The sequence below is a fragment of the Colobus angolensis genome, unplaced genomic scaffold (assembly GCF_000951035.1).
Source record: "Colobus angolensis palliatus isolate OR3802 unplaced genomic scaffold, Cang.pa_1.0 Scaffold55, whole genome shotgun sequence".
Taxonomy (NCBI): Eukaryota; Metazoa; Chordata; class Mammalia; order Primates; family Cercopithecidae; genus Colobus; species Colobus angolensis.
Window position 1 is genome coordinate 6,619,673 of NW_012119043.1, and position 22,469 is coordinate 6,642,141.

General features: G+C 43.4%; 1 protein-coding gene and 1 pseudogene across 3 annotated transcripts in view; one reads left to right on the top strand and one right to left on the bottom strand.

Moving 5' to 3' along the window:
- Positions 1 to 22,469, bottom strand: part of GRIN2A (glutamate receptor, ionotropic, N-methyl D-aspartate 2A) — a 434,662-nt gene that overhangs the window by 351,343 nt on the left and 60,850 nt on the right. The window lies entirely within an intron of this gene.
- Positions 9,734 to 11,285, top strand: LOC105525665 (annotated as a pseudogene).

The following is a 22,469-nucleotide window of genomic DNA, read 5'->3' on the forward strand; positions in this document are numbered from 1 at the left end:
ACTGATCCCCTTCTCTCTTGCTCTGTCTCTTGCCATGTGATATGCTGCTCCCCTTCACCTTCCACCATGATTGAAAACCTCCTGAGGACTCACCACAAGCCAAGCTGAAGCCAACACCATGCTTCCTGTATAGCCTGCAGAACCATAAGCCAATTAAATCTCTCTTCTTCACAAATTACCTACCTTTGGGTATTTCTTTTTTTGTTTTTTTTTTTTTTTTTGAGACGGAGTCTCGCTCTGTTGCCCAGGCTGGAGTGCAGTGGCCGGATCTCAGCTAACTGCAAGCTCTGCCTCCTGAGTTCACACCTTTCTCCTGCCTCAGCCTCCCGAGTAGCTGGGACTACAGGTGTCCGCCACCTCGCCCGGCTAGTTTTTTTTTTTTGGACTTTTTAGTAGAGACGGGGTTTCACCGTGTTAGCCAGGATGGTCTCGATCTCCTGACCTCGTGATCCACCCGTCTCGGCCTCCCAAAGTGCTAGGATTACAGGCTTGAGCCACCGCGCCTGGCCCGGGTATTTCTTTTTTTCCCCCCTCTTCCTCTTCTTGAGACAGAGTCTCACTCCATTGCCCAGGCTGGAGTGCAGTGGTATGATTTCTGCTCACTGCAACCTCCACCTCCTGGGTTCAGGCAATTCTTGTGCCTCAGCCCCCCAAGTAGCTGGGATTACAGGCATGCACCACCATGATAGGCTGCCTTGGGTGTTTCTTTATAGCAACACAAGACTAACATGGGCTCAGAGGGGTTAAGCAACTTGTCTAAGACCACAGAGCTAGCAAGAGGTAGAGCTAGGATTAAAACTTAGGTCTCTCCAGAATCTTGAGAATCAAAGACTACATTTATCCTCCCTTCCTCCACTGTTCTAGATCACTCTTGCACTGGGGCACTCTTAATCTGAGAGATGTACCGCACTCACAGACATGGAGTGGATGCCTCAGTTGCTGCATCGTTTAACAAGCATCTATTGTCTACTCTGTGCCATCCCCTATGGTAGGCACTGGAAGAAAAGAATGAATGATCCTTGCCATCAAGAAGCTCAAAGACTAGCTGGGAAGATGCTAATATAGCAATTTCTTTTATTTTCTCTAATAGGAGACCCACTCTCAACTATGTGGAGTAGATACTATCAGCAGCAACAGCAACTTCTTTTTTAAACAAAGAAAGTGAAGATGGGAAAATGTAAACTTGTTCAAAGACATACATCTAGTTGTGAGAAAGCTGACACCCAAACCAGATAAGCCGATATATCACAGCCTCTGAATCACCATCACTGAAACAAACAACACACTTGGGGATGGGGGAAGGGCTCTCCTCGCACAAGTTGGGAAGCAATTTGCAGACATTTTGCAGAGCAAACTGTGACTATTTTTTAAGGACAAAGAAAGTGAACATGGGAAAATGTAAACTTGTCCAAAGACAGACATCTTAAATGAGACCAGAATAGATACAAGAAGAATCACAGCCACATATAACTCTAGCCATCAACGGTATTACTAATCCCCAAAATATTTCATCTTCTTGAAGTTTTATGGCCATGGCTCTTGAATGTTTTGAGGGTACAGGGAGATACAGGTTTAGGCAGCTGAAGCAATACCCATCTATAGATGAGAATATGGCCAGAAGTCCTAATAACCTCACAGAATCTACAAAACAAGAGAGTCCATATGTATGCCAGAATCCCCGCCCCCAACATGTTTACTCTGCTGACTACCTCTAATGACAGAACTCTAGACTTAATTTGCCAGCTCATAGCTCTTCCACATATTTTTTGGAGGCAGATTCTGTCTCTACGGGCTCTACTTCCTCCCTTAGATTCTAGAGCACCATGGAATGTATCTGCTCTGTGTTCAAGATGGAAGCCCTTCAAATAATTGAGTATAACTATCTACTCATCCCTCTCACTTCCCTATTTCTCTCCACTCTCAGAAATGCAAACATTTATCCTTTCGTTGACGTTATTCAGGAACCACTTCCAGCGCCTGTACCTCCCTTAGTCATGTTCCGTTTAACAAGCCTAGTTTATCAGTGTTCTTCTTAAAATACAGAACCTACACATGAGCACAGCCAAAGATACAATATTTGTGAAGGGACTGTGAAAATGAGAGTAGGCAGATGCAAAGGGTTATTATTTTTTCTCTAGGACTAAATAAAAATATAAATGCTATTTCTCTTAACACAAACCAGTTTGAAGAAACTGTTCGATGTATTCATTCTGTTATCTGTTCATCTGTTATTGAACCTATCCAGGTAAGAGATTAGAGGGACTTGGGCCAGTAGAGAAAAGAGAAAAGTGGATGGATATGAATACTATGTAGGAGGTGTAGTCACAAGGTGAGGGGTATGAGGAAAATGGCAGTAGCAAGAAGTTTAGCCTGGGCGTCTGGGAAGATGGTGGTACCATGCCCTAGAGGGCCACTTTGAGGAAGGAGTATCGTAAGAATCCAACAAATACTACTAGAATAAATGACTTAATAATCAATATGTCCCAGCACTTTGGGAGGCCGAGGCGGCAGATCACGAGCTCAGGATATCGAGACTATCCTGGCTAACACGGTGAAACCCTGTCTCTACTAAAAAACACAAAAAACTATCCGGGCGAGGTGGCGGGTGCCTGTAGACCCAGCTACTCGGGAGGCTGAGGCAGGAGAATGGCGTAAACCCAGGAGGTGGAGCTTGCAGTGAGCTGAGATCCGGCCACTGCACTCCAGCCTGGGCGACACAGCGAGACTCCGTCTCAAAAAAAAAATAGTAAATATGTAAGTTACATTCATTCCTCTCTGCCTCTGGCTTTCCATCTGATTAGATTAAAAGCACTCTTCCATGTGGGAAGCTTGCATGAGCACAATTTTACCTGGCTATGGGAAGGAATGGTGTTCTCCATGTGCATTTTTATTTTTTCCAATTATTGGATTCTCCAGGGTGCCCACATGACAATGCCAAGTTTCTGTACTGAGTCCTGATTCCCTAGAGAAAAAGTGCAAAACATACCTAAAAATAAATAAATATCCAGCCTTAAAAATCACTGAAACAATCCCTTGGCTCCCATCAACATTGTAGACCCCACCGTGTGCAGGGGCTGCAGTCGACGGCAGGGGTATCAGGAGAAACAGGTCAGGTTTCTACGTCCCTCGTGAGTGCAGAGTCTAGGAGGAAGATTGACAGGAAAACCAAAATAAAATACCTGAAACTCCACAATATGATAAATGATATGACAACAGGGGAGGTGCTAAACGTTATAAGAGCACAGCAGAGGCATAAAATGAAAGAAGCCTGAAGCAAACTTTTAATTAGTTACACAAAAAAGTCTTTAGTCTTCTTTGCCAAGATTAAAGCAGTGCCCCTCTGGGTCTGGAGCCGAGTTGGTAGCTGTGGTCTAGAAGAATTCAGAGTTCATCCCGAGTCTTCTCTAGAGACGGAAGCCTGGAGAAACCAGAAGGCCCTGAACCCCTGACAAAAAGCCTAAGGATGCTCACCCAGCAATGCTGACCACGACCATTGAAACATGAAGCCAGTCCCCCAGAGAGGAAAATCCTTGCCCTTTAATGAAGCTGACAAAAACCTCTAAAGTTAACAGTTTGCACTGTGTCTTTCTGCAGATACAGAAAAATGAGCTGGGAAATAGAACAGTCACATCAGGGCCAAGAGAGCTGTGGACTTTTGAGGTGTTGCCTGGGTCTCCTGGGCGGTAGAATCAGCTGGCCCAATGTTTAACAGAGATACTAACTTTCAAATATAAGAAAACCATGTAAAAAAAAATCAGTGGGGGAGGGGGTGTTTAAATGCGTTTGAGACCAGCCATATGGCAGGCCATTTGGCAGCCCTTATAAGCCTTAGTTTTAATAACATAAGAATTCCCTATGAAATTCTAAATAAGGCTGGGCATGGTGGCTCATACCTGTAATTCCAGCACTTTAGGAGGCTGAATTGAGGTGGGCAGATCTCCTGAGGTTAGGAGTTTGAGATCAGCCTGGCCAACATGGTGAAACCCCATCTCTGCTAAAAACAGGAAAATTAGCTGTGCTTGGTGGCACGCACGTGTAATCTCAGCTACTCAGGAGGCTGAGTCAGGAGACTGGCTTAAACCCAGGAGGCGGAGGTTGCAGGGAGCTAAGATCGTGCCACTGCACTCCAGCCTAGGTGACAAATCAAGACTCTATCTCCAAAAATAATAATTCTAAATAAAGCAAAATAAAATATATGCATATATATATATGCAAAGGTATGTATGCATATGCACATACATGCATACATGTGTATAGGCATATGTACAGTATAGCCAGCCACGTTAAAAGAAGTTTTTTGCACAGCCACCTTTCATGTATGGAACTGTGTGTGAAAAAAGACTTACTCCCAAGCACTGTGAGAAACTTGGATAAAATGAGGCATGCATACTCCCCCATTTGAAATATCCACTATGATGACCATTCTTAGAAAAGAAATTCATGAAAGAGGTGTTTTTTTTTCTTTGGGGATTTTTTTTTTTTAACTTTCTTTTTAATCCTGTTCAAATTCTGTTTTAAATTAAACATAAGAAAAAGTGGCCTGGCACAGTGGCTGACATCTGTAATCCTAGCACTTTGGGAGACTGAGGAAGGAGGGCTGCTTGAGACCAGGAATTCGAGACCAACCTGGACAATACAGCGAGACATTGCCTCTATTTAAAATTTTTTTAATTAAAAAAATTTAAAATAAATAAATAAAAATAAGAAAAAGCTCCCAAATCCCACCACCCTAGTACAACCAAGCTGGCCACAGCATCACACTTCAGGTTGCTCACAGCATCCTCCTCTGGGGATGATTCTAAGTCCCTTGAAGAGAGACAGCATGACTAGTCTGTCTTTTTTTTTTTTTTTAAGACAGAGTCTTACTTTGTCGCCGAGGCTGGAGTGCAGTGGCCGGATCTCAGCTCACTACAAGCTCCGCCTCCCGGGTTTACGCCATTCTCCTGCCTCAGCCTCCCGAGTAGCTGGGACTACAGGCACCCGCCACCTCGCCTGGCTAGTTTTTTGTATTTTTTAGTAGAGACGGGGTTTCACCGGGTTAGCCAGGATGGTCTTGATCTCCTGACCTCGTGATCTGCCCGTCTCAGCCTCCCAAAGTGCTGGTATTACAGGCTTGAGCCACCGTGCCCGGCCACTAGTTTGTCTCTGAATCCCTAGTAGCTGGAAGTGGTCTGACCCCCAGAAAGTGCTCCGATGACGTCCGTTGAATGGATAAATGAGAATGCACATGAAGAAATGTGATTTTTTTTTCTAACGAAGTAAAATGGCATTCCATGGACTTTAGGGAAGTCAGCTCCTTCACTTCTAGAGGAGAGTAAGGCAGGAATTCAAAATACTCTTATGAACAGAAAGGCAACAGGTAGAACAGGACATGGGGGGATTCACGAAGGGAGAAAAGGAAGGTAGGAAAGCTAGGTTGTGCAATGAGCAGCAAGCCTGGGTGTTATTTCAGCCTCCCGAGAACATGCCAGAGTAGACGTTGCCATTATCTCCATTTGCAGAGGCAGAAACTAAGACAAATGAATCAGACAGAAGACATGATGTTCATCTCATAAATGGACATGTGGAGATTTGAACCCAGCTCAGCTGGCTTTGAATTCAGAAATCTTTACCCCTAAAGGATACCATGAAGTGAGACAAAGAAAGGAATGGAGGGCTAGGGATGATGACTGGATTTCCTATTGATTGAAGGAATGTTGAACCAAGCACGTGTACTTCAGTCCTAATCATACACAGGGAAGTTCTTTGTGTATTTGGAAGAGCTAAGCAGAAGATCTCAGCACTAGAGCCAGTCCCTGTTTCCATGCCCTGTTTCAGCACTAGATAACAAGATATATTTGTGTAGGAAGATGGATGAGAAAAGCAGGGTGGATTTGTCTCCACCAAAGGAAACCACAAGGTATAAACAACAGCAGCAATCCGCCGAGGACAATGTATACACAGCCTCTTTCCTCCAACTCTGGTATTGAAACTGCCCTGAGCTGACTTTAAATCCACTGCAGGTAGTTGCATGAGGAGTACTTACAGAATCCTGTGGGTTCTGTTGCTACTCGCTATCATGGAGTCCTGCAGCCTTTGAATAAACACCTGTGCTCTTGCCAGGCCAAGTTAACAAATAGCACAGTGTCATGTCTGGAATTTGCAAACCAGGGTTGAAGGAAGGGTAGACACACTTCTGTGAAGGAAACTGATATTCTGCTGGGGTTTGCAACATCCCTAAATGTCCTGTCCTCCTCCTGGGAATCCCAGCAGTTTAGAAGATTCCTGAAAGGAAAAGGAACAGCTCACCTGAGACAAGCAAGGGCCAGATTGTTGAAGCCACTGTTGCCCTGCTGAGCATCAGGACACTGAACTCATGGTTGCAGATTTAATAAGCAACAAAAAGAATCCATTTCACAGGCATTTTTCAGTGCCTGTCTGACCACACTGATCAAGGCAGTGGGGGTACAGAGGTGCACAAAACATGCAAAGTGTCTGCTACAGTGATGCTTACCCTCTGGTGAGGAGAGCTGAAGTTCTGGGAAAGGAGAGTTTGAGGGAATGCCTCATATGCAACAGGCCAACCCTGGGCTAGATCCTACTCTTGTCTGTCTTATCCAATTTCTCCCAGTAATCCCATGATTAGGTAGTCCTTGCATCAGATCATTTTAAAGAAGAGAAAATTGGGTGTATTAGTCCCTTTTCATGCTGCTGATAAAGATATAACTGAAACTGGGAAGTAAAAGAGGTTTAATGGACTTACAGTTCCACATGGCTGGGAAGGCCTCACAATCATGGTGGAAAGCAAGGAGGAGCAAGTCACATCTTACATGGATGGCAGCAGGCAAAGAGGGAGAGCTTGCGCAGGGGAATTCCTCTTTTTGAAACCATTGGATCTCATGAGACTTATTCAGTATTGTGAGAACAGCATAAGAAAGACCCACCCCCATGATTCAATTACCTCCCACTGGGTCCCTCCCACAACATGGGGGAGTTGTGGGAGTTACAATTCAAGATGAGATTTGAGTGGGGACACAGCCAAACCATATCACTGGGTCTCAGAGAAGTAATTGCCTTAAGAATCACACAGCTGACAGGTAACAGAGCCAGAACTAAAATCCCAGGCCTCCTTATCACAGCTGCCATGTTGCACAGCCCTCATCTTAGAAGGGACCAGAATTTGTGTTCACGGTCACACATGTTCAGGGTCACATTTAGTGTATGGTGTAGCCAGGATTCAAGCTGAGATGAGCCCACTCTAGACCCTAGTCTCTTAACCACTATAGATACTGCTCTGCTAGCATACTTGAAAACCACCATATATGTTCTTGGAAATGCACCAGGCACATTACCATGTTGGGCAGACTTATTACTATTCTCCAATATCTGCAAGTAACATAGAAGCAAAAAAGCACATAACACATAATAAAAATAATTACACATAGACCTGAGGTAGAAAACAATCAGAGGAGAAGGCAAGAGAAAGGGGAAGCCACCTGAAGTAGAACTGTCGGGAAACATCCTTTCGGAGGAGACATTCAGGCTGAGAAGCTAATTAAGAAATAACAGAAAACTAATGAAACCCAAAGCTGATTCTTTTAAAAAATAAAATAAAAATGATAAATCTAGGTAGACTGATCAAGAAAAAAAAGAGACTATCAGAAATAAAGTCTGGTACATTACTACAGACCTTTCAGATATTAAAAGGAATAAAAAACCTTTATGCCTATAAATTTGACAACCTAGATGAAATGGACAAACTCCTGGAAAGATACAAATTACCAAAGCTTTTTCAAAAAAAAAAAAAAAAGAAGAAACCTTCAAAAACCCTGTATCAATTAAAGAAAATGAAACCATAGTTTAAAACCCTCCCACTGTAAACTTCAGGCCCAGATGTCTTCTCTGCTGCACTCTATCAAACATTTAAGGAAAAAAAGGAAGAGTCCTACACAAATTATTTCAGAAACTAGTGTTCAGGAGGGAATATTTCCCAACTCATGTTAGGATGATAGTATTACCCTGATTCCAAAACCGGAGCAAGCCATCATAAGAAAACTCTAGACCAACTTTCCTCGCAAACATACATGCAAAAGTGCCCCACAAAATATGAGCAGATCAAATAGAAAAATATATCAAAAGGCAATGCATTACAACCCAGTGGGTTCACACCATAAACGTAGGCTGAAATCCAAAGAACAAGAAATAAACAGACTACAAAAAAAAAAAAGGAAGAATGAATAAGACCTACTATTTAATAGCACAACGGGGTGACTATAGTCAATAATGAATTAAGTGTACATTTTTAAATAACAAAAAATATATAATTGGATTGTTTGTAATACAAAGGATAAAAGCTCAAGAGGATGGAGACCTCATTCTCCATGATGTCATTATTTCAAATTACATGCCTGTATTAAAATACCTCATGTATGCCATAAATATATACACCTACTATGTACCCACAAAAAAATAAAAATAATTTTTTAAATAAAAAGAATTTTAAATAAAAACTGAAATAACCTGTCAAGTGAAGAACAAGAAGAAAGTTTTGGGCAAAGGGAGTGGCACACTCAGAGGTTACAGGGTAAAAAAGAGCTTGGCAAATTTGAAAAGGTGAATGGAGACCATCTGGAATAGCATTTAATGAGTTAGGGGAACGTAGTAATGGATGAGATTGGAGAATGGACAAGGCTAGATCACACAGGACCTCATAGTTTGGATTGGTAAATAGTTTGGATTTTTTAACAAATTCTAATGGACGTTATTACATGGTTTTTACTTGGGGAATGTCATGGGACTGTTTGTTTTAATAAAGATTTACTAACAGAATATGGAGAAGCAAGGGCAAAGTGGAAGAGAAATATCAGTGAGGAAGCTATTGCAGTGATCCAGGGGAGTGATGGCACCAGGCAGGACTGGGAGAGTGCATGGGAAAGGGAGAAAGGTGGGTGAGTCAAGGGATATTTCGAAGATAAAAGCAACAGGATTTGCTGACGGACTACAAGTATGAGATAAGGAGAAATTGTGTAGCAGGATCTGGATAAGTCATCATAAATCCTACTCCCTTTTCCTCCTGGGAATATTTAGTCCATAAAAAACCTCCCAGGCTCCACTCCTTTCACAGCTCAGTGCAGATGAATTCAGTGGCCTTAGAAGCCACATGTTGAAGGTGGCAGAGCCAAAAGATGAAAGGAGGTGAACCCCTGAATCGTCCCTTGTCAGAGGGCCACCCTCTGAATGCAAACATCCTCATTCGACTTCAGATGAGTAAGAAGTACATCTGTAGTGAATTAAGTTTCTGCTATTCAGGGATGTATGTGTTAAACTAACTTTTCTTAACCTAATTACTTCAGAGAAAAAAAAAAATCAAGAAAAAACTAGTGTATCAGCTTGACCAATTAAGTGGAACTAAGAATACTCTTTCTTCAGCGCTTAAAAGAACTGATTGAAATGAGACAGTTTGGAGGCTTTCAAGGGATTAGTTCAATTCCATTTCTAAAAGCAATCTCTGCTGAGAAAATAACAGTAAATATAAAGGTTTATGCACAGAGATGTTTATCACAGTGTTATTTATATTAGTAAAAGTTTCCATGAAAGTGACCAAGGCACCCAACACTAAGTGGTTAAATAAGCACCATTATGATCTGACCTTACATGGGCATTAAAAATATGCTTACAGTCCCCCGGCCCACAGCCTCAGCAGCAGCAGCGAAGGTGGCACCCGCAGGCGGCCGTGCGGGGGTTTATGTCGAGTCGCAGGGTCTCAGCAGCATGGCGGACTACCTGAGCAGCTGTGGCACCAGCTACGAGCCCGAGGACCGGCTCACCACGCAGCAGTTCTTCATCAGCGCCTATGGCCTCACCCACAACGACTTCCTGATTCTCCCAGGGTTCATAGACCTCATAGCTGATGAGGTGGACCTGACCTCAGCCCTGACCCAGAAGATCATGCTGAAGACACCACTGATCTCCCCCCATGGACACTGAGACAGAGGCCAACATGGCCATAGCGATGGCTCTGATGGGAGGTACTGGTTTCATTCACCACAGCTGTACCCCAGGGTTCCAGGCCAACGAGGTACACAAGGTCAAGAAGTTTGAACAGGGCTTCATCACGGACCCCGTGGTGCTGAGGCCCTCACACACTGTGGGTGACGAGCTGGAGGCCAAGATCCGGCATGGCTTCTCTGGCATTCCCATCACTGAGATGGGCACCACGGGCAGCAAGTTGGTGGGCACTGTCACCTCCCAAGACATCGACTTTCTTGCTGAGAAGGACCACACCACCCTCCTCAGTGAGGTGATGAAGCCAAGGATCAAGCCGATGGTGGCTCCAGCAGGTGTGACATTGAAAGAGGCAAATGAGATCCTTCAGCATACCAAGAAAAGTAAACTGCCTATAGTCTATGATTGCCATGAGCTAGTGGCCATCATTGCCCACACCAACCTGAAGAACCGAGACTACCCTCTGATCTCCAAGGATTCCCACAAGCAGCTGCTGCACTGGGCAGCTGTGAGCACCCATGAGGATGACAAATACCGCCTGGACCTGCTCACCTGGGTAGGCGTCAACATCATAGTCTTGGACTCCTCCCAAGGGAACTCGGTGTATCAAATCACCATGGTGTATTACATCAAACAGAAGTACCCCCACCTCCAGATGATTGGGAGGAATGTGGTGACAGCAGCCCAGGCCAAGAATCTGACTGATGCTGGTGTGGAGGGACTGCACGTGGGCATGGGCTGTGGCTCCATCTGCATCACCCAGGAAGTGATGGCCTGCAGTCAGCCCCAGGACACTGCTGTGTATAAGGTGGCCGAGTATGCCCAGCACTTTGGTGTGTCCATCATAGCCGATGCGGCATCCAGACCGTGGGGCACGTGGTCAAGACCCTGGCCCTTGGAGCCTCCAGTGATGATGGGCTCCCCGATGGCTGCCACCATGGAGGCCCCTAGTGAGTACTTCTCAGATGGGGTACAGCTCAAGAAGTACCGGGGCATGAGCTTGCTAGATGCCATGGAGAAGAGCAGCAGCAGCCAGAAACGATACTTCAGCAAGGAAAGTAAGGCAAAGATCGTGCAGGGTGTCTTGGGCTCCATCCAGGACAAAGGGTCCATTCAGAAGTTCGTGCCCTACCTCATAGCAGGCATCCAGCACAGCTGCCAGGATATCGGGGCCCGCAGCCTGTCTGTCCTTCGGTCCATGATGTACTTAGGAGAGCTCAAGTTTTAGAAGCGGACCATGTCAGCCCAGATGGAGGTGTGGCGTCCTTGGCCTGCACTCTTACCAGAAGCAGCTGTACTGAGGACAGCGGTGGAGGCTGAGGTGGTAGAGGGGGCACACCCCAGTGTCCACCTTCAGGCACAGCCTCTCTCCATAACTGAGTGGTCCACAGATTTGCACTATGGGTTCCCCAGCTCCTTTACAAGGAGAGAAGAGAGGTCCTGAGGGATCTGTGGCCCCTCACTGGGCATCCCCTGCAGAGTCAGGACTGCTCCCAGGGCCAGGCTGTCTAGAAGCGCCCCCCAGCCCAGCCAGCCGGGCTATCAGGCCCTGCACCTGCCTCAGGTCTTTCTTGCTGCAGCATGCTCCAGCATGGCCCCCACCCTAGTGACAGGAGGCCCCTCCTGGCTTCTCCTGCAGGGCACCTCCCTGCCCCCAGCCCCCCAGGAAATGGCCTCCTTGCCTCTGGCCCTTCCCAGGCTGCTGCCCTCTCAGCCATGTGGTACTTCTGAGCTCCTGACCTAGGCCAAGGGGAGGTCTCTGCCCCTTCCCCGGCCCTGGGCTAGCCTTGGGTCCTGCTCCTCAGGCCATTCCGCTGTCCCTGGCCCTGGGAAGTAGGTTGCCCTGGTCATGGCCACCTGCCTACCATTCCTGACTCGCCACTGTCTCCGTATACCATTCCTGCCCTCTCCTCAGCTGCAGTTGAAAGCTTTAACTTAGCACATTTTGGGATCACAGTTGCGTCACTGTGTATTAAATAATCGGAATAAATAAAAATTATGCTTCCAGAGATTTTGATAGCAAGTGAAACATGCAGTTTATATACTACTGCATGTATAAATTGTGTGCAATTACAAATATGTGTGAATATATTTATATCTTATGTACTTGTATACACATACATACATACACATGCACATCAATGCACACACACATATATATACGTAGAAGGAAATAAAGGGGAAAATGTTATTATTAATATGTGTGACAGCGTTATTGATAATTTTAATTTTATTCTGTATTTCTAAAACAATTATCATATAACACTCTTCGGACCAGATGAAAATAATATACACTCAGCATTATTTTTAACAAATTTAAAAGACTATTTTTTTTTCCAATTTATGGGTTTTTTTATTTTGAGGGAAATTTTTCATAATAAAGAAAGGTCACAAAAATATTGTGACTCCTTTCCAGATTCATTAAAAATTCTTCTATAACATGATTTATAATGGTTGTATAATACTTCATTGTACAATGGTGTACCATAATACATTTGATCATTCAGTAGTTTCTTGACATTTAAATTGTTCCCAGTTAGCCTCTATTGCTACTAACACTGATGAAACCCCTTTGCATAATTTGGGGGGTCCACCCACAATTATTTTCCTTGAATTAACTTCATTAAATGTAGATATAGATTCCTAGGTCAAAAGCTCCACACAATAAAAGGTTTTGAGTATATATTGCCATATTATTTTTGGAAAGGTTGTACTAATATATACCCATTGGCAGTATAGGTAGAGTTAACTGTTTTCTGTATGTTATTCTTCTCTTACAGTTTTCTTATTTGATAAGCAAAAACAAAACAGAAAAACTCAATGTTTTTGTTTCTTGCATTTCTTGGAGTTATTAATTAATGATTTGAATATATGTTTTATGCCTAGCTGTACACTTTTATAGTAAATTAGATTTTTATGTAAAAGACTATTTCATGACCTTGAGGAGTAGAGTCTTGAAGGATATCTTAAGATTTTTAGCCTTAGCCCTGCGCGGTGGCTCACGCCTGTAATCCCAGCACTTTGGGAGGCAGAGGCGGGCGGATCACAAGGTCAGGAGATCAAGACCATCCTGGCTAACACAGTGAAACCCCGTCTCTACTAAAAATACAAAAAAGTTAGTCACGCGTGGGTTGTCCCAGCTGCTGGGGAGGCTGAGGCAGGAGAATGGCGTGAACCTGGGAGGTGGAGCCTACAGTGAGACGAGATTGTGCCACTGCACTCCAGCCTGGGCAACAGAGCAAGACTCTACCTCTAAAGATACAAAAATAAAAAATAAATAAATAAATAAAACAAATCCTTCATAAAACCACACAATGGGACTGTGCTCTGCAGCAATGCCAATGCTAAACACTCTTAGAAAAGCCCCACGGGGAACCTGCTTGGAGACAGAGAGAGTTGAAGAGGTTTTGATCCACCCAAGAGATTATGTGTGGGCAAAGCCAAAAAGACCCCAGACTCGAAGGTGCCAGCCTAGATGAGATGAACCAAATCAAGAAAACAAGGCAGATGCTGTAGGCCAGTCACCCACAGAGGAATCATAACCTTTGAAAGCAGATTGTGTAAACACAAGAGAGGGAGGAGGAAGATGTATCCTCTGTGTCCCCAGAAACCCCCAGGCACCAGTCCCATCGATCCCAGGATGTGAATAGCTAGTTTGTTTTGGGTAGCTAAGAACACTGCCCACTCAACCAAAATAAGAATGACTTCTGCAAAAGGTTATGAACCCATCGATTTCTCTGACAGTATTTCCCAAGAAGGCAAACAAAGCCCAAAGCCTGTGCTCAAAAGTCTAGTGATCTAATAACTAAAGAATCACAAATTAAAGTGTCCTATATGAGCCAAGTAGAACACTGGCAAAATAGAGAATTTATGCTTCATTTAATGGGGCAAAGTCACGCCCCCGATGTGCAAGGTCTGCATGCTGCTTAAAATTTTTTGTTTAGATATTTTCTATGTAAAACTAAGGCTATTTCACTTAAAATTCCAATTTTCAGTTTCTTCCTGAAAACGTGGAAGAACTATCAACACTAAACCCACGTTCCTGCATGGCATTGATCCATCGACTGGCCTCTTTCACTTGTTTAAAATTATTGTCTGGGTTCATTTAATTTTTTGGGTTTGCAGTCCTTGCTTTGTGTGTTCCTTCCCGGCTTAAAATGTGCTGCTTTCGACATTCTGTAGCAATTGTGTATAAAGTAAAAGTAAACTAGCCCAGAGAGAGAGTCTTAAGAGGGCTCTCCTTTGAGTAGAGTACATGGACTTTGTTGACCACTCTTTTGCGTGATCTGTTTTTGTTTTTTTTTTTTCAGCTTACTTTGTAATTTCCTTATGGTTTCAAAATGCTGGAGAACTGGTCTCCAATTAGTGAAGTGTTTCTGGGGGCCTTCTTTAAAGTTACTTGCTTTACTATCGACATAGTGTTTGTATGTTTTCATTTGTAGGTAGTAGGAGAGATGCTTGAACAGGAAGAGACAGCAGCTCTCCTTGTTGTCCCCACTCCTCCCTTGTCTTAGATGCCAGAAACCTACCTGGAGCGGGGTAAGCAGAGCATCCTTCCATGTGCACACCCTGGGGCCTGCACCCCCCCATAAATCATTATCTGAACCAACAGGACAGGCTGCTGGGGCACCCACTCTACTTATCGGAGCGGAGCAGTTGTGCCCAAGGCAACAGCACCTGAATTTTATAATCCTGCAGGTGAAATTTAGTGCAAACCAGATATTCCTGATACCCAACTTGGCTTCTGTAACTGGATTCTCAGGCTGAAAACATTTTGTGTGCATGGTGTATGGGGGCGTGGGACACCGTTTCCCAGAAGTATTCACTATTTCATTTCTCAAGCAAATACTGGGGATGGAAATATGGAGCATAATTACTCAGGACTTTTTAAAAAAAAAAAAATTTACCAGAAATAGAACCATGAACACTTTTACACTGTTGATGGGAATGTAAATTAGTTCAACCATTGTGGAAGACAGTGTAGTGATTCCTCTAGGATCTAGAACCAGAAAGACCATTTGACCCAGCAATCCCATTACAGGGTATATGCTTAAAGGAATATAAACCATTCTGTCATAAAGATACATGTACATGTATGTTTATTGCAGCACTATCCACAATAGCAAAGACATGGAATCAACCCAAATGCCCATCAATGATAGACTGGGTAAAGAAAATGTGGTACATATACATTATGGAATACTATGGAGCCATAAAAAGGAATGAGATCATGTCCTTTGCAGGGACATGGATGAAGCTGGAAGTCATCATCCTCAGCAAACCAACATAGGAACAGAAAACCAAAAAACCACACGTTCTCACTCATAAGTGAGAGCTGAACAATGAGAATCCATGGACACAGGGAGGGGAACAACACACACCAGGGCCTGTTGGGGGTGGGGAAGGGAGAACATCAAGATAAACAGCTAATGCATGTGGGGCTTAATACCTAGATGATGGGTTGACAGGTGCAGCAAGCAAACTACCATGGCAAATGTTTACCTAGGTAACAAACCTGCACGTTCTGTACATGTATCCCGTAACTTAAAATAAAAATTTTTTTTTAAAGAAATAGAACCATGGAAGCTTACGCAAAACGAAGGAAAGGGGAATGACTTCAGTTAGGTTTTACTTTAGAGCAAACCCTAAAGCAAGAAACTGGGGGGACATGGTTTAGTTGGGAGGTGATCACAGAAGTACGGTGAGGAAGTAGAAAAATAAGACAGGAAAGGAAAAGAAGCCAGCGGCAGGGAAATTCATGAGAAGGTTACTGTTGGGGACAATGGGGACTCAAGCCCACCGGGGGCCCTCCAGTAACAGTGTAGGGCACACCTCAGTACTCAGTACTGTCTCCCTGAGCAGCAAAGAAGCCAGGGTATGCCAACTTATATCCCTCATCGTTAAAGACAGTTCTGGGGGGCATTTATTTATCCCCTGCCACTTCAGGTTTGCCAGTGCAGGAGCCAAGCACAATCTTATGGCCAGAGAACATTCTTAGGCAGAGAGATGCCTGTGCTTGAGGTGAGAAGTCATCACTGTGTTGGGAACTGTCCATCTAAGCTTCAGGTGACCCACAGGGTGGGCCAAGAGGATACGAGTGGGGCATCAACAACATAGCTACAGGGAATATTCTAAGTTCACGTGACTGAAAAACAAGTAGTTAAGCTTACTCCATGCACAGGTGAATTCAGGACCCAAAATCTGTCATCTGGATTTCGTGTTCCTCCTTCTTGCTGTTCTGCTGCCACACAGTTGGCTCCAGCTGTTGGCTCCAATTGTTGGCTCCAAGTGGAAGCAAGATGGTAGCAGTGATTTTATTCCCTACATCTTTTCAGATTCACTTTTAATAGAAAATACTAAGTCTTTTCCCCCAAGAGCTCTTATCTTTAGAGAAACATATTGAAAAGTATAGAGATGAAATGATAGGATGTTGGGAATTTGCTCCAAAATAATCTACTATGGGTGGTTATAAAATGAAATAAAATTGTCCTTGAGTTGATAAATGCTGAAGCTGGATGGTGAGTATAGGAGAGTTATGTCTGCTTATGATTAGAGTTACCTCTATTTTCATGCATTTTGGAAAATCATCATAATAAAAAGTTAATTTTGAAAACAATCTCTCTTACTCAAGTTTGAGCTAAAGTCTCATTTCACCTCACTGAGTCTTCCTGGACCAGATAACCATCCCCAAACTGTTCACAGGGACCAGGAGCATATAATGACCCCAGTGGTCCAGGACTGAACCATATGCTATACCTCTGTACCGGAGGAATCTCTACAAAAAGCTCACAGGCTACAGGTGGGGAAGAGAGCTTAACAGAGATTGATTACATACAATTACCAGAAGAATGTAAATGAGTATTAAGATAAAAAATGCACAGGTCCACTCCATAAGGAAAATGGAAATATAGTGGACATAGAATATCTTTCCTCATCCAGCATCCATTCTAGTTTTTTACTGAAGAATTATCTCTGCTTGCCTCTTTATCCCTGTGGACTGGGCACCCCTTGTGCTAATGCTGCACAAGTGACCTGGTCTGAACAATGAGAGGGAGACCATGGCGATGGGTGCAGAGATGAGCACATGGCACTGGACCAGCCAATGATAATCTTGGGGCATTCTCTGGAGCCTCTCTTCCTTCTGAGGTGGCCAAACTGAAGGATAAACATCTGTTGCGGCTAAGGAGAATCTGCCAAAGACTGAGTCTGACAGAGGAAAGTGGAGCCCAGGTACAGGAAGAGGTTCCTGATGACATTGTTATATATCTGTATTCAGCCCTGCTAGAAGCCAGATGCCCTGAACTTTTTAGTTACCGGATCAAACAAATGTCCCTATTTGGCTTGAGGTTCTCATTTAGACTTCTGTCACTTATGTCTCTGGCTAATAAAGGAAACTACCGTCATCCCCACCCCACCCCATGCAGCAACTGTAGTTTCTCCTGCCCTGATACTTGCGACATCAATGTATTGCTGTGGGTACAGCTCTACAAGCACCTGTGTTGCAATTTTCAGGTTAACAAGTAAAATCTTCCTTGAGTGTACACTTCTAAGCCTGTGAACAATATTTCTCATCCATTCATCCCTTCTGAAAATATTTTACATGTCCAATCCTCTGGTAGGTACTTAGGATACAGAAATTAGGCACAATCTATGTCTTCCAGTGCTGGTATGGAGTAGAAGAAAAGATGCAAGTAGCAAACAGACTGCTATATCTAAAAACTTGGATTCTTTTCCCAGCTCCACCTTAAACTGCGCAGAAAGAGAATTCTGCAAAACTCTCCCTGCTGCTGAAGAAAGTGTCCTATGTGAACAGGATCCTGATGGTAAATTTTCATAACCAGAGACTGGCACAGAATTTGAGCCAAGATGAGCCATTCAATATTGATTTATTCTACTTGATCGGAAATTGTCAGTGGCCCAATTGTCCTTTCTAATGGAAGATTAGCATAAACAAAGTCACATTGAGGCCAGGACTCTTAAGAAAGGGGCATATTTTCTCCTTTTTTCTCTGCTGATTGCAAAGAAAAGACAGTGAGATCTAGCGGGATTGGAAGAGCCACAATATGGCAGAAATCTGGGACCCTGAATCACTGCATGGCCATAGGAAAGCTGTTGACCAACCAGGAACACGATTACATAAGCAGGAAGCAAACTTCTACTATGTTATACCACTGATACTTGAGGGCTTATTTATCACAGCATCTACCATTATCCTTTGAATTACAAAGCTAAGAAAAAAAAGGCCCAATGGCTTTAAAACCCAGTAGAGTTCAGTAGGAGGAGGAAGATGGAGAAAGTTATAAAATAATTCATCAAGTTGGGTGGGAACCTCAGGTTAGATCCTCATTACACTTTGAATTTGAATGAGCTTTACCCATGACACAGGTGGATATCTTTGCTGTTCCTCAACACCAAGAGGAAGGTATTTTTCTGCTTTATTTGATCAGTTGTTTTCATGCTTAATATTTTCCAGGAACCTGTTAATTCATACAGGTAAGAGACTGTGCCTTAGTCATCCCTGTAGCCTCCACAGCACTTCATAATCAGTAGATTCAAACAAACAAAAGCCTCATTCAAGAAAGGAAGGAGGGCGGCTTTTTGTCCAACCCTGTAGTTCTCAACTGGGAAAGATTATTTTTTAACTTTCCTTTTAGGTTCAGGGGTACATGTGCAGGTTATAGGTAAACTGTGTCACAAGGATTTGGTGTACAGATTATTTTGTCACCCAGGTAATATGCATAGTACCCGACAGGTAGTTTTTTATCTTCTCCCTGCTCCCACCCTCTGCCCTCAATTAGAACTATTTGTCTGTTGTTCTCCTCCCTGTGTCCCTGTGTTCTCACTGTTTAGCTCCCACTTGTAAGTGAGAATATGTAGTATTTGGTTTTCTGTTCCTGCGTTAGTTTGCTAAGGATAATGGCCTCTGGCTCTATCCATGTCGCTGCAAAGTACTTGAGTTCATTCTTTTTATGGCTGTGTAGTATTCCATGGTGTATATATACCAGATTTTCTGTATCCAGTCTACCATTGATGGGCATATAGGTGGATTCCATGTACTTGCTATTGTGAATAATGCTTCAACGAACATATGTATGCATATGTCTTTATATAATTATTTATATTACTTTGGGTATATATTCCATAATGAGATGCTGGGTTGATTGGTAATTCTGTTTTAAGTTCTTTTAGGAATGATCACACTGCTTTCCACAATGGCTGAACAAATTTACATTCAACTGGGGGAGATTTTTACCACCAGGGAATGTTTGACTATGGCTGGAGACATTTGTTGTTGTCACAACTATGGACTGCTACTGGCATTTAGTGGATAGAGTCCAGGGATGTTGCTATATGTCTTACAATGCACAGAAAAGCCCCTCCCGCAGCAAAGAATTCTCCTGCTCAAAATGTCCATAGTGCCAAGGTTAAAAGAGCTTGATACAACCTAAGGTTCCCACCCCAACTTGACCAATTAATCATTTTATAACTTTCTCAGTTCTCCTCCTCCTATTTAACCCTACTGGGCTTTAAAGCCAGTGGCCCTTTTTCTTAGCCTCCTCATTCATGAAACAGTTTTCTGGGGAGACCTTGGAATTTTACCTCTGTATTAAAATGATCTCTATTTTTTTTTCACTAAGGGAAAAATACACAAGGGGGGTGGATACAGGGGACAAAGAGTGGGTAAGCAGACCAGAAAGAGATTCCACATTAAAACACATAGGAAAACAGATCTTCTCTCTGGAAGACACCTGTGATCTCTTTGTCTCCTTTCTTCTATTAGGTCTTCCGCATGGTCAAGGAAAGAGACCCACTCCAGTTAGTTCAAGAGAAACTGTTTATCGTAAGGACACATGCAGATTGCCACCAGAAGCCTTCATATTCTCTCCCCACTCCCCCGCCCCATGGTCCCCTATTTCCACTCCCCTCTAGTCTTCCCCACATAGTCCTCCTCCCACAGGTGTCCCCTGATCCTCCCCAACTTCAGCTCATCATGGTATCTTTTCAGCCCCTGTATCTACAATGCTAACTGAAAAATCCTATTCTATTTCTAATTCAAAAGCCCACATTCAAGCTTATCCTTTCAAACCCAGCCACAGAGGTCAAATGTCAGACTGAGGACTGTATATAATCAGTCCAACATTCTTGGTCAAAGCAGCAATCCACAGCAAGAAGGGTGGGGCAACCACAAAGACTGGCATCTCTACTATGCTGTCTCACACACACTCCTACCCCTGACTCTGAGTGACATCGACCACAGGCAGAGTTACATTGAGCTACAAGAAGGAAACCATTTCCAAGACCCAGGAGGTGCCCTAATCATTTTGCCCCATGTATTGGCTCACACCCCTGGACACACTGGGGGAAAGTCACCTACCTTGTTTGCAGACACCTTTTTAGAGGATAACTCTTGGTCCTCAAGCTTAGAAGCTGTTATGGGGAAGAAGTTGGGGCTTTTCAGAATGACATCCAAAGATTACCCCATAGATATCTTTCTCCTCTGGAATCACTCACAACGGTGTCAGGCAGAGCCCCCGAGGGCCCACGCATCTTTCTCTGTGTTCTTGTGACCATGGAAATCAGGCAGGTCTCAAGAAACAAAGTCACAAAGGCACAAGCTCATCATCTATTTTCACAATACCAATGCAAGAGACCTCCAACACAAGCAAAGCAAAGGCACCGACTGGGTGCAGCCACGTATCGTGCGTTTCCAGGCCATTCTGCCTGAGTTGAGATCATTATGCTGCTTCTTTCATTGCACAGGAACATGGGGGGTTTCTCTAAACTATGACTCATAGCAAAGCATACAGGCAATCATGTAAGAAATCTGTTCTCCCTGGAAAACGAGGGTGAGCAAATGCTAAAAGTTTTGATACTTTGATATAGCACTGGCCTTGGCTAATTTTACTTAATATGAAAGATTTCAAATAATGGAAATACTGACAGGCAAAAACATTAAAAATCTGCATAAAATCTCATATAGCCCTGCAAACAAGAGAGAAGCATGGTCTAATTAAAATAAAGGAAAAGATTGCTTCTGGGTTCCTGAATACTCTTTTCACAAAGGCTTCACTTCAGATAAACTTCAAGCACCAAGCAGCATGGATCCCACTGAATTTTATTCAGTGCCCTTCTGGGCAATACCAGCTGTGAAACTGGTAACCTATTGACAAATAGGTTATTTTTCCAGCTGCACCCATATTCAAGAGCTTGAGCAGCAAAGTCCCCTGATAATACTTGGCCATGAGTCAGAATGCATTATGCACCTTCTGTAGCCAGAGCCAAGAAAACTCTGGCTACAGGAGAAACCTGGCACTGTGCACAAGATCCCCTTTTTTAGCATCAGCTGTCCCCTTTGCAGTTTGTTAAAGCTGGAGGAGTTTTAACCCAAGTGAAATCTTTCAGGAGACTCCTGGGTAAGGAAGTTACAAAGGTGGGGAGGTATGGGCACGGCTGCAAAGTGATGAACATTGCAGCAGGTTCGGCTATTCAGAATAAGCTATTTTCTCCCAAATCCTGTAATTGCCTGGAGCATGTGATCTTTTTGAAGGTCATTAGAGACATGTGGCTGTCAGATTCCTCCCAGAAAGTTTCTGCTTTGATTAGTTAGTTCCTGATGCTTATTTCCTAAAAGGCTCTTTTTGTCTCCCCCTAAAAGATGGGGAGCATTAGAATTTTAAAAAAGGAATTAGATGAATATCCTGCTAACTGTAACTTGGCAAGATGAGAGGAAGTAGCAAAGAAATTTGAAAAGGGTGCAGGACTTTCTCGGGCCCCCTGCTGGAGAGCCAACCTGAGGGAAATTGACGCACGATCAGCATATTCCTTCCCCAAAAATGAGATGACTCTGGAATATACAATATCAATTATCATCCATGCAACCATTCACTATTTTGACTCAAACAGAATGACACACATCATTGATAAAGTCCACATGTACATCTCCAGCTCCCTGGGGCATTTATATGCTGGAAAATATTTAAAAAATATAAAATTCTCCTTGTTTTTAAGGATTCCTGTGTCTAAGAAAGCAGCCATGAGGACTTAATAAAGAACTAGGGCTGAATAAATTGTCCAGTAACTACGATCAAATATATAGCTAGCAGTGGCAATGCTTCACATCAAAGAAGGAAATCAAAGATTTTCCCAGCACAGGGAGATGGGGCCAATCTTTCTTGGATCAAAAGTCCTTTTTGTCCTCTCACATTTGCAGATGTGTAAATTTCAGGCAGATCTAATGAAGGAGTTACTTTTTCAATCCCTAGATTCTGTTTGCCAAAACTTCACCTTCTACAGGGCCACTTCAGCAACCCTGGCTCAGGGCTCCCTGCTTGCTTAGATGTAATACTCTGTCAACAATATCCTGCAGGCTGAAGCGGCCTCTTTTTTTTAAAGCCTTGGATCAACTATGCAAGCTCAACTTGCTTTTATTTTTGTTGAAAATACTAAATTAATTTGTCATCACTAATTCCTTCAAGCAAAGGAGC